Genomic DNA, 19,844 nt, shown 5'->3' with positions numbered 1-19,844 from the left:
CTTTCCATACCAAAGTAACTGGAGTGTGGACAGAGGGAGTTATAACCTCCCACCGTCTGTAAAAGACTGACCATCGTCTGCCACACCTCGCACTGCCTCTGGTTCCGTGGTCAGTCCTGGGAAAATTGTCTTTCGCCTATTTCTGTTTGAAAATGATCATAGATTATAAAAACCATATTGGATGATTAAGAACCTGTGTCATGTTTTGTCTGCAAGCTGATTACATCAATGTGTCTACGCATTAACATACCCACAATGGATATCGCGTTTTCTTTTTTCATAAGTAATTTTTGAACGCCAACCTGCTAGTAAATGATTGCAAGTATTTCCTCTTACGGTCCAAGAACTGCAGTGCTAATGACTTCCTGTTACAGGATATAAGAATGAGAAATGATTGGCTTAATCAGACACTAACATTATCGGAATATTCTCTCCACAATCTTTTCTATTTCTAGTTTTATTTAATCTCTATAACAGCAACCCTGAGACCTCCTCTCCCTCTCCATCTCTCTGTTTCCGAAAAGTCATTTGATAAACAAACCTTCAATAAAACATAGCATGTAGTAAAAAGTACCACTGTTTTTGACATGTTCACAGTGATATTATATGTGATCGAATATTTGTCAATATTAGTACACCGTCTCTCTGTTATAAGACGTCAGAAAATATCACGTTTTCCTTCATTTTTTTTCTTTGTCCTACAGAAGTAGACTTATATTTACAAATACGTGACTCAAAACCCACCAGCAGATTAAAACCCAGGTGGAGCTCAAGCAGTAATTTCATTTAAACCTAACGAGTCGAGCGTCCTCCCTGCAGGGGCCGCAGAGCTGCCAACGTTCGCGAAACAGCCTCAGTTATCAAGGTTACCAGCTTTAACAAGATACCCCTGGGGAAGTTGCCAGTCCTTCCAACTGCTGCTGGTTCGTCTATCTCAATGTAAGAGTTACTAACACTAGTAGTACATCTGCATTTCATTGCAGTGTGTGTGTGTGTGTTTAAATGTGTAGAATATATATGGGTTTTCAGAAAAGAAGAGTGAATGTTGGGGTGAAGAGGGTGGTGAGAGTAAGTGAGCTTGGGAAGGAGACTTGTGTGAGGAAGTACCAGGAGAGACTGAGTACAGAATGGAAAAAGGTGAGAACAATGGAAGTAAGGGGAGTGGGGGAGGAATGGGATGTATTTAGGGAATCAGTGATGGATTGCGCAAAAGATGCTTGTGGCATGAGAAGAGTGGGAGGTGGGTTGATTAGAAAGGGTAGTGAGTGGTGGGATGAAGAAGTAAGAGTATTAGTGAAAGAGAAGAGAGAGGCATTTGGACGATTTTTGCAGGGAAAAAATGCAATTGAGTGGGAGACGTATAAAAGAAAGAGACAGGAGGTCAAGAGAAAGGTGCAAGAGGTGAAAAAAAGGGCAAATGAGAGTTGGGGTGAGAGAGTATCATTAAATTTTAGGGAGAATAAAAAGATGTTCTGGAAGGAGGTAAATAAAGTGCGTAAGACAAGGGAGCAAATGGGAACTTCAGTGAAGGGCGCAAATGGGGAGGTGATAACAAGTAGTGGTGATGTGAGAAGGAGATGGAGTGAGTATTTTGAAGGTTTGTTGAATGTGTTTGATGATAGAGTGGCAGATATAGGGTGTTTTGGTCGAGGTGGTGTGCAAAGTGAGAGGGTTAGGGAAAATGATTTGGTAAACAGAGAAGAGGTAGTAAAAGCTTTGCGCAAGATGAAAGCCGGCAAGGAAGCAGGTTTGGATGGTATTGCAGTGGAATCTATTAAAAAAGGGGGTGACTGTATTGCTGACTGGTTGGTAAGGTTATTTAATGTATGTATGACTCATGGTGAGGTGCCTGAGGATTGGCGGAATGCGTGCATAGTGCCATTGTACAAAGGCAAAGGGGATGAGAGTGAGTGCTCAAATTACAGAGGTATAAGTTTGTTGAGTATTCCTGGTAAATTATATGGGAGGGTATTGATTGAGAGGGTGAAGGCATGTACAGAGCATCAGATTGGGGAAGAGCAGTGTGGTTTCAGAAGTGGTAGAGGATGTGTGGATCAGGTGTTTGCTTTGAAGAATGTATGTGAGAAATACTTAGAAAAGCAAATGGATTTGTATGTAGCATTTATGGATCTGGAGAAGGCATATGATAGAGTTGATAGAGATGCTCTGTGGAAGGTATTAAGAATATATGGTGTGGGAGGAAAGTTGTTAGAAGCAGTGAAAAGTTTTTATCGAGGATGTAAGGCATGTGTACGTGTAGGAAGAGAGGAAAGTGATTGGTTCTCAGTGAATGTAGGTTTGCGGCAGGGGTGTGTGATGTCTCCATGGTTGTTTAATTTGTTTATGGATGGGGTTGTTAGGGAGGTGAATGCAAGAGTTTTGGAAAGAGGGGCAAGTATGAAGTCTGTTGGGGATGAGAGAGCTTGGGAAGTGAGTCAGTTGTTGTTCGCTGATGATACAGCGCTGGTGGCTGATTCATGTGAGAAACTGCAGAAGCTGGTGACTGAGTTTGGTAAAGTGTGTGAAAGAAGAAAGTTAAGAGTAAATGTGAATAAGAGCAAGGTTATTAGGTACAGTAGGGTTGAGGGTCAATTCAATTGGGAGGTGAGTTTGAATGGAGAAAAACTGGAGGAAGTGAAGTGTTTTAGATATCTGGGAGTGGATCTGGCAGCGGATGGAACCATGGAAGCGGAAGTGGATCATAGGGTGGGGGAGGGGGCGAAAATTCTGGGAGCCTTGAAGAATGTGTTTAAGTCGAGAACATTATCTCGGAAAGCAAAAATGGGTATGTTTGAAGGAATAGTGGTTCCAACAATGTTGTGTGGTTGCGAGGCGTGGACTATGGATAGAGTTGTGCGCAGGAGGATGGATGTGCTGGAAATGAGATGTTTGAGGACAATGTGTGGTGTGAGGTGGTTTGATCGAGGAAGTAACTTAAGGGTAAGAGAGATGTGTGGAAATAAAAAGAGCGTGGTTGAGAGAGCAGAGGAGGGTGTTTTGAAATGGTTTGGTCACATGGAGAGAATGAGTGAGGAAAGATTGACCAAGAGGATATATGTGTCGGAGGTGGAGGGAACGAGGAGAAGAGGGAGACCAAATTGGAGGTGGAAAGATGGAGTGAAAAAGAATTTGTGTGATCGGGGCCTGAACATGCAGGAGGGTGAAAGGAGGGCAAGGAATAGAGTGAATTGGAGCGATGTGGTATACCGGGGTTGACGTGCTGTCAGTGGATCGAATCAAGGCATGTGTATGGGGGTGGGTTGGGCCATTTCTTTCGTCTGTTTCCTTGCGCTACCTCGCAAACGCGGGAGACAGCGACAAAGCAAAAAAAAAAAAAGAAAAGAATATTATATATATATATATATATATATATATATATATATATATATATATATATATATATATATATATATATATATATATATATATATATATATAGATATAGATATATATATATATATATATATATATATATATATATATATATATATATATATATATATATATATATATATATATACATATATATATATATATATATATATATATATATATATACATATATATATATATATATATATATATATATATATATATATATATATATATACATATATATTTATTTGATTATTAACTTATTATACTTTGTCGCTGTCTCCCGCGTTAGTGAGGTACCGCAAGGAAACAGACGAAAGAATGGCCCAACCTACCCACGTACACATGTATTTACGTATATACATGTCCACTCACGCACGTATACATACATATACATTTCAACGTATGCATAAATATATATATATATACAAACACACATACATATATACACATGTGCATAATTCATACTTGCTGTCCTTATTCATTTCCGTCGCCATCCCGCCACATATGAAATGACAACCCCATCCCCACGCATGCGCGCGAGGTAGCGCTAGGAAGAGACAACAAAAGCCACATTCGTTCACACTCAGTCTCTAGCTGATATGTAATAATGCACCGAAACCACATCTCCCTTTCCGCATCCAGGCCCCACAAAACTTTCCATGATTTACCCCAGACGCTTCCCATGCCCTGGTTCAATCCATTGACAGCACGTCGACCCCGGTATACGACATCATTCCAATTCACACTATTCTTTGCACGCTTCTCACCCTCCTGTATGTCCAGGCCCCGATCACTCAAATACGTTTTCACTCCATCTTTCCACCTCCAATTTCGTCTCCCACTTCTCCTCGTTCCCTCCCCCTCTGACACATAAATCCTCTTTGTCAATCTTTCCTCACTCATTCTCTCTATGTGACCAAACCATTTCAAAACACCCTCTTCTGCTCTCTCAACCACACTCTTTATATTTCCCAAACATATCTCCTACCTTTTACATTTTTCAACACTCCCAGAACTTTCAGCCTATCCCCCACCCTGTGACTCACTTTCGTTTTCATGGTTCCATCCGCTGGCAAATCCACTCCCAGATGTCTAAGGCGACTAAAAGGAAAGGGAGCGGGCAAATCCTCCCCTCTCGTTTTTTTTTTTTTTTTCCCTGCAAGTGGATTTGTATGTAGCATTTATGGATCTGGAGAAGGCATATGATAGAGGTAATAGAGGTGCTCTGTGGAAGGTACTAAGAGTATATGGTGTGGGAGGCAAGTTGTTAGAAGCAGTGAAAAGTTTTTATCGAGGATGTAAGGCATGTGTACGTGTAGGAAGAGAGGAAAGTGATTGGTTCTCAGTGAATGTAGGTTTGCGGCAGGGGTGTGTGATGTCTCCATGGTTCTTTAATTTGTTTATGGATGGGGTTGTTAGGGAGGTAAATGAAAGAGTGTTGGAAAGAGGGGCAAGTATGCAGTCTGTTGTGGATGAGAGAGCTTGGGAAGTGAGTCAATTGTTGTTCGCTGATAATACAGCGCTGGTGGCTGATTCATATAAGAAACTGCAGAAGCTGGTGACTGAGTTTGGTAAAGTTTGTGAAAGAAGAAAGTTAAGAGTAAATGTGAATAAGAGCAAGGTTATTAGGTACTGTAGGGTTGAGGGTCAAGTCAATTGGGAGGTAAGTTTGAATGGAGAAAAACTGGAGGAAGTAAGGTGTTTTAGATATCTGGGAGTGTATCTGGCAGCGGATGGAATAATGGAAGCGGAATTGAATCATAGGGTGGGGGAGGGGGCGAAAATTCTGGGAGCCTTGAAGAATGTGTGGAAGTCGAGAAAATTATCTCGGAAAGCAAAAATGGGTATGTTTGAAGGAATAGTGGTTCCAACAATGTTGTATGGTTGCGAGGCGTGGGCTATGGATAGAGTTGTGCGCAGGAGGGTGGATGTGCTGGAAATGAGATGTTTAAGGACAATATGTGGTGTGAGGTGGTTTGATTGAGTAAGTAATAATAGGGGAAGAGAGATGTGTGGAAATAAAAAGAATGTGGTTGTGAGAGCAGAAGAGGGTGTTTTGAATTGGGTTGGTCACATGGAGAGAATGAGTGAGGAAAGATTGACCAAGAGGATATATGTGTCAGAGGTGGACTGAACGAGGAGAAGTGGGAGACCAAATTTTAGGTGGAAAGATGCAGTGAAAAAGATTTTGAGTGATCGGGGCCTGAACATGTAGGAGGGTGAAAGGCGTGCAAGAAATAGAGTGAATTGGAACGATGTGGTATACAGGGGTCGACGTGCTGTCAATGGATTGAACCAGGGCATGTGAAGCGTCTAGGGTAAACCATGGAATGTTGCGTGCGGCCTGGATGTGGAAAGGGAGCTGTGGTTTCGGTGCATTATTACATGACAGCTAGAGACTGAGTGTGAACGAATGTGGCCTTTGTTGTGTTTTCTTAGCGCTACCTCGCACACATGAGGGGGAGGGGGTTATTATTCCATGTGTGGCGAGGTGGCGATGGAAATGAATAAAGGCAGACAGTATGAATTATGTACATGTGTATATATTTATATGTCTGTTTGTGTATATATATATGTGTACATTGAGATGTATAGGTATGTATATTTGCGTGTGTGGACGTGTACGTATATACATGTGTATGTGGGCGGGTTCGGCCATTCTTTCGTCTGTTTCCTTGCGCTACCTCGCTAACGCGGGAGACAGCGACAAAGCAAAATAAATAAGAAAAAAACAATATATATATATATATATATATATATATATATATATATATATATATATATATATATATATATATATATTGTTAAAGACCTTCTCACTCTAAAAGCCTACATATCCCTGCTACTTGAAGTGGCACAGCTCTTGGCTGCAGGAGCCTTTGAAATGTTCCCGGGTAATATATATATATATATATATATATATATATATATATATATATATATATATATATATATATATATATATATATATATATATATATATATATATATATATATATATATATATATATATATATTTAAATATATATATATATATATATATATATATATATATATATACATATATATATATATATATATATATATATATATATATATATATATATATATATATATATATAGCTACCTCGCTAACGCGGGAGACAGCGACAAAGCAAAATAAATAAGAAAAAAGATATATATATATATATATATATATATATATATATATATATATATATATATATATATATATATATATATATATATATATATATATATTGTTAAAGACCTTCTCACTCTAAAAGCCTACATATCCCTGCTACTTGAAGTGGCACAGTTCTTGGCTGCAGGAGCCTTTGAAATGTTCCCGGGTAATATATATATATATATATATATATATATATATATATATATATATATATATATATATATATATATATATATATATATATATATATATATGTATATATATATATATATATATATATTCATATATATATATATATATATATATATATATATATATGTATATATATATATATATATATATATATATATATATATATATATATATATATATATATATATATATATATATATATATATATATATATATATATATATTCATATATATATATATATATATATATATGTATATATATATATATATATATATATATATATATATATATATATATATATATATATATATATACATTTTTTTAATTTTCCAAAAGAACTAACAGAGAAGGGGGCCAGGTGAGGATATTCCCTCAGAGGCCCAGTCCTCTGTTCTTAACGCTACCTTACTAATGCGGGAAATGGCGAATAGTTTGAAAGAAAAAGAAAAGAAAGAAATATATATATATATATATATATTTCTTTCTTTCTTTCAAACTATTCGCCATTTCCCGCGTTAGCGAGGTAGCGTTAAGAACAGAGAACTGGGCCTTTGAGGGAATATCCTCACTTGGCCCCTTCTCTGTTCCTTGTTTTGGAAAAAAAAAAAATGAGAGGGGAGGATTTCCAGTCCCCCGCTCCCTCCCCTTTTAGTTGCCTTCTACGACACGCAGGGAATACGTGGGAAGTATTCTTTCTCCCCTATCCCCAGGGATAAAATATATATATATATATATATATATATATATATATATATATATATATATATATATATATATATATATATATATATATATATATATATATATATATATATATATATATATATATATATATTAACTTGCATTATTCCTTCGTGAATCATGCCCTTATCGTTCCGTACCTTACTCTGCTGGCAAGGATATCCTCTCCCAATTCTAAAACATATTTTCTAGATGACCAATATCCTCTCCGGTAGTCCATTCAATTTTCTCTAATCGCTTGTTATATCCTGTCTGTGCCGTAGATCTTATAGTCTGCCACGTCTCGGTTATGCCTCGTCATATATGTTGACATACTTTTTTATCTTCCCTTTCCTTAGCCAACACTGTTCTTTACTTAACATATCATGTCTCCCTGATTACCTTGTAGAATTCCTTGGCATACCCTGCTCCATCTGGTGTTATACTCCATAGCATGTCCCTGCTCCATATGATGCTATATTCCCTGGCATACCCTGCTCCGTTCTGGTGTTATATTCCCATATCCTCTTCGATATGCATGCTATTTTCAGGATCTCTGGTTCATCTTTGTCCATGCTGTGGCGTACTTCCTTATCCTTACAACAGTATCTTCCTAATTCCTGGTACACTGACCTCATCCTCTGTGTTAACCTCCCTCACCTCCTATTATACCTAGTCCATTCCGCTGTTCTATGTTACCCAAGATCCTCTGCTGAACGTCAATAATTTTGGTGCATTTTCCACGCTCAAAGTTCCATCTGTAGCTCGTAACTAAATATCATTCTCTCTCTCTCTCTCTCTCTCTCTCTCTCTCTCTCTCTCTCTCTCTCTCTCTCTCTCTCTCTCTCTCTCTCTCTCTCTCTCTCTCTCTCCAAGCATGCAAGTGTGTACGTGTGATTACTATATGTATGTTTACGGGGAGAGTTATGTACTCGAGTTATCCGGTCTGTTAACGTTTTATGCGTATATATCTTTATTCTAATTCGTACACACACACACACACACACACACACACACACACACACACACACACTCACACGCGCGCGCGCGCGCACATCTAAGCTGGGTATCCATTTATTGATGAACGTCTGTGTTGCGTGTGAGTTGACTGTCGCGTTCAGGATTCGATCCCATATGGATCCGATCCTTGGCGGGCCCATGCTGACTCATGGTCAGTGACACTAGTCACTACATCACGCAGGCCCATTTTTATTTGTTTCTTTGTTTCTGTGCGTGTGTGTATTAGAGAGAGAGAGAGAGAGAGAGAGAGAGAGAGAGAGAGAGAGAGAGAGAGAGAGAGAGAGAGAGAGAGAGAGAGAGAGAGAGAGAGAGAGAGAGAGAGAGAGAGCGCAAGAAAATATCACTACATGTTTGAGAATATAAACAAGTGTTTTTTTCAACAACGTACTCTTACATTTTACCAGAATAACATAATACAAAATTCTAGATAGAAAAAATGAAACTCGCATTTCTCACATGTTGGTTGATTGCACGAAAAGCTTTAGCCACAACTGAACGCAACGACACATTTCATTTATTCAGTGTATGTGGCTCCACCACACCTACCCGGGCCTATAACCTCTCGTCCAGTGACACCTCTTCCACTCTAACCACTGGATGTACAACTGCAGCAATTTACATGGAAATCAGATAAATGTTTCAGGTCCGCCATCGTAGAAAAAAAAGGAAGGGTAAAACATGCTTGTGTTTCTTTTCATTTTCCATGGCTCATAGTTAGGGACGACATATCTCGTGCTGTATCGTACGCATTCAGGTGAATGTGTCAGAATGATGGTTAGCATGCCACTCAGTTAACTAAATAAATCCCTCACGAATCATTAAGGACATCCTGGGGTTGATAGCTGTCACAAGTCGGACGCAAGAGAGTTATCAGCTAGTGTTGGTGATAATGGGTAAGGCCAGCGGCACTCCGAGAACTGCAAAATTATATTATTTCTCACAACTTTTGATGATGATTGGATGATATTCAGAGCTGCTGACATAAAACAATTCTAGGTTAGCGAAACAAATTTTATGAAACTGGATACATTTGTTACCAATCGCACCACGCACTGTAAAAAGGAAGCTGAACCAGCTAAAAGGGATAGACAAATACTGGAAAAGACAGAGATTACCTTACCTAGTCTGTCATGAAGTCATAGATACGTGAACAAACACACACACACAACGCACACACACACACACACACACACACACACACACACACACACACACACACGAAACTAGAATATCTTAAGAATATCCTAATATATTTCCCTGTCTGAATAGAATAAAAGAAGCAATTTTTTGAGCTACTACGAACGCATTTGCAGCAATTTCCTAAGAGGCTAATAGACTGCCTGATCACACATTTACTTCTCCTTGACGGGCATTTCACACTGATCACAGGTGGTGTCCACTGTGGACACCTACTTGAATAGTTTATCACTTCATCTAGGTCGCGTTACTCACAAAAGAACTAACAGTTTCACCTTCGACGGCGCTAGAGTCCAGGAACACGCAGCTGTGCTTATTACAATGAGTCAAATGACAACTGGTGACTATGATGGCATACCGAGGGAGTGGTAGCCTGGTCATCGATACCTCTTTGTGTGAGAAGTTGTGGTCTTCGCAGTCCATCACAGGAAATGTCAAGCGCTTGAATAATGCTGGGCTCAGCTCAGGCTTTCTGTGAGTTGTTCCCAAACCAATACAAGAGATGCAATGCTTCTGCAGGTAATTATCCTCAGTATTCATTGCCTCTGATGGAATTCCAGAAAATTAATTCAGACATACGAAAGATTGGTCTCCTAAATATGTCAGACACCACTCACGTGTGTAACTAATAGCAATGCATGAGTATTAGGCATTTAAGAACTATAACTGCTCCAGACAAATGATTTGTATCTTCTTTGCTAGCTACCAACATAAAGGTAGTGTAAAGCTGTGGCACACATAAATCATTTCGGTGCATTATGCACATTTCTTTTTCTCTTTTGCCTTACACTGGCTAACGATCCAGGCAATAAAAGTATACCAGTCAAATGCATAGGTAAATGCACGAAATCTATAGACGTGAGAGCCTGACAACACACTGCATGAACAGAAAAAACACATTTCACTGAAAAACTGAGACTAATGGATGAGTATGAAACCCACAAGTGTAAAAGCAGATCCGAGAATCTATGCTAGGCTAAACACCCATACTTGTGAGTAGTGCAATACGTATGCTTCGTTTAACAAAATCTTTAACAAACCGAATAGTAGTAGAGATATCATGGTAACATTTGGTAAAAAAGATCACGATAGTCTGTCAGACCACAACGATAAGGCCTGTGTAATTGTCGCAGACCTGGGAGCTTGATGTGTCTTTTTAATCTTTCATAACACTGCCTCCACCGATGGTGGTCCAGGGAACTGTACCTCTTGTTATGAGATGTCAAACCTGAAAGATTTCAGCCATAACATGGCTTTAGAAGATGCTCTTACACCATCTAGGATGCTTACACATTCCACGTAAATGTCGCAAAGCCTCTTGCTCTCTTGATTCCTTCTAAAGTATTAGTCATAACTGATCAAAAGTTGAAGAATTAAATAGACTGAGTGGAGTTATCTTTTATTGATATAGGCCTAAAGGTGCGCTGAATGCTATCCTTTTCCGGCTTCCTTGGTCCAATTCGATTTGGAGACATTGCTTAGCTAGTTCAAGCTTTCAAACGAACTTTCAATGAGCGACCTATCAAGTACTGACAGTTGGTCACACTTTAGCTGTGGAGTCGTTCATTGTCCTGAGGCCGCCACATATATGGATGGATTCCTTCATCTATCTAACGACTTCCATAGGACTACAATAAGGTGACATAGGCTTCCTAATAATACCTGCTGCTTCCATAGCCTCGATCTATCGCATAGCAGTCAAGCAGATTTTGAGGTACAGGACACCTCAAGAGCACTGATCACTGAATTATATAGTAGGGTTCTGCTGGTCAATCTAGCATCCATCATAGTCTCAGTGTGATGCAATCATATTATGTGCAGCTCTTCCACTTCAACGTTATCGGGAAATCACGACAGTTGCATTAATCACTTCGTGTTATTAGGACTGAGCTTTTTTCTGAAGAAGTTCAGACACTGATGACATTCGAAAGTCAGGCCAGTTATAAGTACTACATCCTAGTGGAGATGTGTGCTATTTCATACTATCATTATCTATGAAGTAAGGTCTCCATCTCTTTCAAATGATTAAGGTACAATATCTTCTGAGATAAAAACCTGCTGTAACTACAAGGGAGTAGAACTAATAATTGGATTCCTCCTCTAGCTTGCAAAGCATAGTGCCTTAGCTGTGAGTTCTGTAGCACTTTTTGAGCTTTGGTAAGTTCCTTTGCCTGCTCAAACTTGGACAGGAGTCGATCACACTATAAATCATTTTGATTTCTTCGTCTTGGTGAGCATCTACAAGTAGGAAAGAGGTGAAAACTAGAGAGAACTTTGTGGGACTTAGGGATATGCAAATACCAGTGGTGCGATGTGGCTTGGCTAATCCTCTGATTACTCTCCCGCCTTTCTCTTTAGTCTTCTCTTGGGAGTTCCACTCGTACCTCTAACATAGCACGTTACACACTTGGCGATAAGGAATTGTGTAGCGAAACAATTTCTAATGAACTGCAGACGCCCAAGCCGTTCTCCTGACAAGCTGGGTGTAATGTATAGGCTATACTCGTATTAAAGGGCGTAGTAATTTCTGCGAGTGCTCGTGTGGAACCGTTTGCAACTCTTCTTTGTCCTCCCACTCCCGGAGGTTAGCTCTCTGGGGGTAATATTGCCTCTGCAAGGGAAGTGAGAGAATATTGGAGTCCTGTTGTGCTCCCGCAGAGGGTCTGCTGCTGCGGCCCGTTTGTGCGGCGTTTCGGCTCCGTTAATCTTGGTAGAGGGTGATTAGTGATGCCGAGATGCTGCGAAGAGGCGGCAGGGAGTAGAGTGGTGCTCAGAACCTGTGCTGCAGCAGCTAAGGATAACACAGTATTGTAGTAATGTGAAGCTGAAGGAAAGGGTAAGGGTGGTGCTGTGGACTTATGATGCTGCAGCAGAGGATAAGGCAATGTTCAAAGTAGATAAGTCTGTCTCAAGTTACCATATACACTGTAGTATAGTGCAGTTGTAGAACTGAATGGGTTTCATTTAAGGTGTGTCATAGTATCACCATAGAGGAGATGCTAGCTGCTTGCCCTAAGGTGCGTTATATGAGAACACTGTAACTGGAGGTAGGAATGAAGTGAGGATATATGAGTGATAATAGGAAAAGAGGTCCAGTGCTTATCCATATCTGTGGGCAGTGATTCATATGGAAGTAGCCACTTGAATAGACACGGACTATTGGTTAACAGGGGCAGTGAGAACTGTTAATGTACTCTCTTATGGCTAAGTCTGTAAGCGAAACATTGATCTTCAAAAATGATTGTGTTGTTCAACTCTTCCCATGTCTCGGTTCCGTATTACTTTAATTGATTGTTTGGTGATTGATACCGATGCAGTTGAGACTGATCACTTAGACGGACTAAGAAAGAGTCAGCGACAGCTGGTTCCCCAAATGTAGTGGGTGTATCTGTTGATGATAACTCTTTTGAGGTGGGGTTAGCAATTTCTGATGCCTGAATACGCGCCTTGTTCAGTAAGCGCACACCTCAAAATAAGCGTCACCTAGTTCCAGCATCTGCCACAGCTTCTTGAACTGGGCAGCAAGCAGTAAATTTTGAAAAGGATTTTTCATGCTAGGACCTTAGAATTAAGCCAAATGTACTCTCCTTAAGTTCCAGATACCTCTGTCTTAGTCGAGGAGACAGCCCTGTGATGAAAGGGCGCCAGACTGCAATCTTGTCTCATTCTCTAGGAAATGAATTATGAAACACTGCATTGGCCTTATCTTCCTTCCGGCTATAGGTTTTCAGAGGTGCATTTTTCATTACATCATACGATTTATCAAGAAGGTTGAGAACCTTGTCAAGTTTACCCTCGATCAAATTTTGAAAATTCTGCAATTTAAGATTCCAATTAATCTTGTGACCATGAAAAGGTCTTGAAAGACTTTATGTAAACTTCAATCCACTCTCATTTATCATATGGCCAGGAAAAAGGAAACTTTGATATCAATGTCTCATAAACGTACCAGCAAGCTATTTCCTTGTCTGTTACCCTTTAAGGCGCATCAATGTCTTTCGTCGTCTTTTTTCCTCAAGGAGATGCATTTCCTTCTCATGATAGTAGTCACTAGATCTCCCACCCACAGTTGTTTCTCAAGTCTCTCTACCTCTTCCTAAGGATCTATAGTATGTGATGTGTCTGCAGCGGTGATGACACAGGTCTGCACTTTTCTTCCACTAATCACAGACAAACAGAAGATGAAAAACCATTCTATATTGGGAAAGCAAGCGACTACAATGTCCACAGAGATGATAAAAACAATATAACAATACTATTTATCGCGTGAAGGTGTCTGCGTAGCAAAAAACTTGCCGAGAGAATGTCACTCCCAGTTCATGCACCAGATGTTTGTCCGAAAGGAGGGCAATATACCACAGGCAAAAACTCCTAACCACTGCATGGAATATCCTGGGGCAGACGGCTGTCATGAACCTCACACCAGGAAGTTTTCATTGAGGAAAGATAATCATCGCCCTTGGTTTTCTGGCAGCATATATGTATATATATATATATATATATATATATATATATATATATATATATATATATATATATATATATATATATATATATATATATATATATATATATATATATATATATATATATATATATATATATTTATATATTGGAAAGGATCACAATTTTGCGCGTGATCAAGAAATTCCTATGAGTCCACGGGGAAAATGAAACACGAAAAGTTCCCAAGTGCACTTTCGTTTAATAATCACATCATGAGGGGAGACACAAGAGAGAAATATAACAGTCAGTTGATATACATCGAAGAGACGAAGCTAGGACGCCATTTGGTAAACATGTTTGCCAAGTGGCCTCCCAGCTTCGTCTCTTCGATGTCTATCAACTGATTCTTATATTTCTCTCTTGCGTCTCCCCTGATGATGTGATTATTACACGAAAGTGCACTTGGGAACTTTTCATGTTCCATTTTCCCCGTAAACTCATAGGAATATATATATATATATATATATATATATATATATATATATATATATATATATATATATATATATATATATATATATATATATATATATATATATATATATATATATATATATATATATATATATATATATATATATACATATATGCTGCCAGAAAACCAAGGGCGATGATTATCTTTCCTCAATGAAAACTTCCTGGTGTGAGGTTCATGACAGCCGTCTGCCCTAGGATATTCCATGCAGTGGGTAGGAGTTTTTGCCTGTGGTAGCGCAAGGAAACAGACGAAAGAAATGGCCCAACCCACCCCCATACACATGTATATACATACGTCCACACACGCAAATATACCTACCTACACAGCTTTCCATGGTTTACCCCAGACGCTTCACATGCCCTGATTCAATCCACTGACAGCACGTCAACCCCGGTATACCACATCGCTCCAATTCACTCTATTCCTTGCCCTCCTTTCACCCTCCTGCATGTTCAGGCCCCGATCACTCAAAATCTTTTTCACCTCAACTTTCTGCCTCCAATTTGGTCTCCCACTTCTCCGCGTTCCCTCAACCTATGACACATATATCCTCTTGGTCAATCTTTCCTCACTCATATTCTCTATATGGCAAAACCATTTCAAAACACCCTCTCATGCTTTCTCAACCACACTCTTTTTATTACCACACATCTCCCTTACCCTATTAATACTTACTCGATCAAACCATCTCACACCAAATATTGTCCTGAAACATATCATTTCCAGCACATCCACCCTCCTCCGCACAACTCTATCTATAGCCCACGCCTCGCAACCATATAACATTGTTTGAACCACTATTCCTTCAAACATACCCATTTTTGCTTTCCGAGATAATGTTCTCGACTTCCACACATTCTCCAAAGCTCCCAGAACTTTCACCCCCTCCCCCACCCTATGATTCACTTCTGCTTCCATGGTTCCATCCGCTGCCAAATCCACTCCCATATATCAAAAAAACTTCACTTCATCCAGTTTTTCTCCTTTCAAACTTACCTCCCATTTGACTCGTCCCTCAACCCTACTGTACTTAATAACCTTGCTCTTATTCATATATACTCTCAGCTTTCTCCTTTCACACACTTTACCAAACTCAGTCACCAGCTTCTGCAGTTTCTCACACGAATCAGCCACCAGCGCTATATCATCAGCGAGCAAGAACTGACTCTCTTCCCAAGCTCTCTCATCTACAACAGACTGCATACTTGCCCCTCTTTCCAAAACTCTTGCATTCACCTCCCTAACAACCCCATCCATAAACAAATTAAACAACCATGGAGACATTACACACCCCTACCGCAAACACACATTCACTGAGAAGAAATCAATTTCCTCTCTTCCTACACGTACACATGCCTTACATCCTCGAAAAAACTTTTCACTACTTTTAACAACTTCCCTCCCACACCATATATTCTTAATACATTCCACAGAGCATCTCTATCAACTCTATCATTTGCCTTCTCCAGATCCATAAATGCTACATACAAATCCATTTGCTTTTCTAAGTATTTCTCACGTACATTCTTCAAATCAAACACCTAATCCACACATCCTATACCATTTCTGAAACCACACTGCTCTTCCCCAATCTGATGCTCTGTGCATTCCCTCACCCTCTCAGTCAATACCCTCCCATATAATTTGCCAGGAATACTCAACAAACATACACCTCTGTGATTTGAGCACTCACCTTCATCCCCTTTGCCTTTGTACAATGGCACTATGCACGCATTCCGCCAATCCTCAGGCACCTCACCATGAGACATACACACATTAGATAACCTTACCAGCCAGTCAACAATACAGTCACCCCCTTTTTTTAATAAATTCTACTGCAATACCATGCAAACCCACTCCCTTGACGGCTTTCATCTTACGCAAAGCTTTTACTACCTCTTCTCTGTTTACCAAATCATTCTTCCTAACCCTCTCACTTTGCACACCACCTCGACCAAAACCCCCTATGTTAACCACTCTATCATCAAACACATTCAATAAAACTTGAAAATACTCACTCCATCTCCTTCTCAGAACTCCACTACTTGTTATCACCTCCCCATTAGCCCCCTTCACTGAAGTTCCCATTTCTTCCCTTGTCTTACGCACTTTATTTTACCTCCTTCCAAAACATCTTTTTATTCTCCCTAAAATTTAATGATACTCTCTCAACCCAACTCTCACTTGCCCTCTTTTCCACTTCTTGCACCTTTCTCTTGTCCTTCTGCCTGTTTCTTGTATACATCTCCCAGTTATTTGCATTATTCCTTTGCAAAAATCGTCCAAATGCCCCTCTCTTCTCTTTCACTAGTAATCTTACTTCCTCATCCCACCACTCACTACCCTTTCTAATCTGCCCACCTCCCATGCTTCTCATGCCACAAGCATCTTTTGCGCAAATTATCCCTGATTCCCTAAATACATCCCATTCCTCCACCACTCCCCTTACGTCCATATTTCTCACCTTCTTCCATTCTGTACTCAGTCTCTCCTGGTACTTTCTCACACAAGTCTCCTTCCCAAGCTCACTTACTCCCACCACTCTTTTCACTCAAGCATTCTCTCTTCTTTTCTGAAAACTTCTGCAAATCTTCACCTTCGCCTCCATAAGATAATGATCAAACATTCCTCCAGTTGTACCTCTCAGCACATTAACATCCAAAAGGGTAGTGAGTGGTGGGATGAAGAAGTAAGATTCTTAGTGAAAGAGAAGAGAGGGGTATTTCGACGATTTGTGCAGGGAAATAATGCAAATGACTAGGAGATGTATAAAAGAAAGAGGCATGAGGTGGACAGAAAGGTGCAAAAGGTGAAAAAGAGGGCAAATGAGAGTTGGGGTGAGAGAGTATCGTTAGATTTTAGGGAGAATAAGATGTTTTGGAAGGAGGTAAATAAGGTGCGTAGGACAAGGGAACATTGGGAACTTCAGTGAAGGGGGCTAATGGGGAGGCGATAACAAGTGGTGGTGATGTCAGATGGAGATGGAGTGAGTATTTTGAGGGTTTGTTGAATGTGTTTGATGATAGAGTGGCAGATATAGGGTGTTTTGGTCGAGATGTTGTGCAAAGTGAGAGGGTTAGGGAGAATGATTTGGTAAACAGAGAAGAAGTAGTAAAAGCTTTGCGGAAGATGAAAGCCGGCAAGGCAGCAAGTTTGGATGGTATTGCAGTGGAATTTATTTAAAAAGGGGTGACTGTATTGTTGAGTGGTTGGTATGGTTATTTAATGTATTTATGACTCATGGTGAGGTGCCTGAGAATTGGCGGAAAGCTTGCATAGTGCCATTGTACAAAGGCAAAGGTGATAAATGTGAGTGCTCAAATTTTACTCAGTTACTGAGTATTTCTGGGAAATTATATAGGAGGGTATTGATTGAGAGGGTGAAGGCATGTATAGAGCATCAGACTGGGGAAGAGCAGTGTGGTTTCAGAAGTGGTAGAGGATGTGTGGATCAGGTGTTTGCTTTGAAGAATGTATGTGAGAAATACTTAGAAAAGCAAATGGATTTGTATGTAGCATTTATGGATCTGGAGAAGGCATATGACAGAGTTGATAGATATGCTCTGCGGAATGTATTTAGATTATATGGTGTGGGAGGCAAGTAGTTAGAAGCAGTGAAAAGTTCTTATCAAGGATGCAAGGCATGTGTACGTATAGGAAGAGAGGAAAGTGATTGGTTCTCAGTGAATGTAGGTTTGCGACAGGGGTGTTGATGCCTCCATGGTTGTTTAACTTGTTTATGGATGGGGTTGTTAGGGAGGTGAATGCAAGAGTTTTGGAAAGAGGGGCAAGTATGCAGTCTGTTGTGGATGAGAGTTCTTGGCAAGTGAGTCATTTGTTGTTGGCTGATGATACAGCGCTGGTGGATGATTCGTGTGAGAAACTGCAGAAGCTGGTGACTGAGTTTAGTAAAGTGTGTGAAAGAAGAACGCTGTAAGTAAATGTGAATAGGAGCAAGGTTATTTGGTACTGTAGGGTTGAGGGACAAGTCAATTGGGAGGTAAGTTTGAATGGAGAGAAACTGGAGGAAGTAAAGTGTTTTAGATATCTGGGAGTGGATTTGGCAGCGGATGGAACCATGGAAGCGGAGGTGAATCATAGGGTGGGGGAGGGGGCGAAAGTTTTGGGAGCGTTGAAGAATGTGTGGAAGTCGAGAACATTATTTCGGAAAGCAAAAATGGGTATGTTTCAAGGAATAATGGTTCCAACAATGTTATATGGTTGCGAGGGTTGGGCTATAGATAGAGTTGGCGGAGGAGGGTGCATAAGCTGGAAATGAGATGTTTGAGGATAATATGTGGTGTGAGGTGGTTTGATCGAGTAAGTAATAATAGGGTTAGGGAGATGTGTGGTAATACAAAGAGTGAGGTTGAGATAGCAGAAGAGGGTGTTTTGAAATGGTTTGGTCACATGGAGAGAATGAGTGAGGAAAGATTGACCAAGGGGATATATGTCTCAGAGGTGGAGGGAACGAGGAGGGGTGGGAGACTAAATTTGAGGTGGAAAGATGAGTGAAAAAGATTGACCAAGATGATATATGTGTCAGAGGTGGCGGGAACGAGGAGAAGTGGGAGACCAAATTGGAGGTGGAAAGATTTTGAGTGATTGGGGCTTAAGCTTGCAGGACGGTGACAGGCGTGTAAGGGTTAGAGTGAATTGGAACGATATGGTATACCGGGGTCGACGTGCTGTCAATGGATTGACCTAGGGCATGTGAAGCGTCTTATGTAAACCATGGAAAGTTCTGTGGTGCCTAGATGTGGAAAGGGAGGTGTGGTTTCGGTTCATTATTACATGACAGCTAGCGACAGATTGTGAACGAATGTGGCCTTCGTTGTCTTTTCCTAGCGCTACATCGCGCGCATGAGGGGGGAGGGGGTTATTATTTCATGTGTGGCGGGGTGGCGATTTGAATGAATAAAGGCAGACAGTATGAATTATGTACATGTGTATATATATGTATATGTCTGTGTGTGTATATATATATGTATACGTTGAGATGAAAAGGTATGTATATTTGCGTATGTGGACGTGTATGTATATACATGTGTATGTGTTGGATCATTCTTTCGTCTGTTTTCTTGCGCTACCTCGCTATCGCGGGAGACAGCGACAAAGCAAAATAAATAGATAAAATATATATATACATATATACATATAAA

Source organism: Panulirus ornatus, chromosome 15 (assembly GCF_036320965.1).
Source record: "Panulirus ornatus isolate Po-2019 chromosome 15, ASM3632096v1, whole genome shotgun sequence".
Classification (NCBI taxonomy): domain Eukaryota; kingdom Metazoa; phylum Arthropoda; class Malacostraca; order Decapoda; family Palinuridae; genus Panulirus; species Panulirus ornatus.
Note: the sequence above shows the minus strand (reverse complement) of the source record.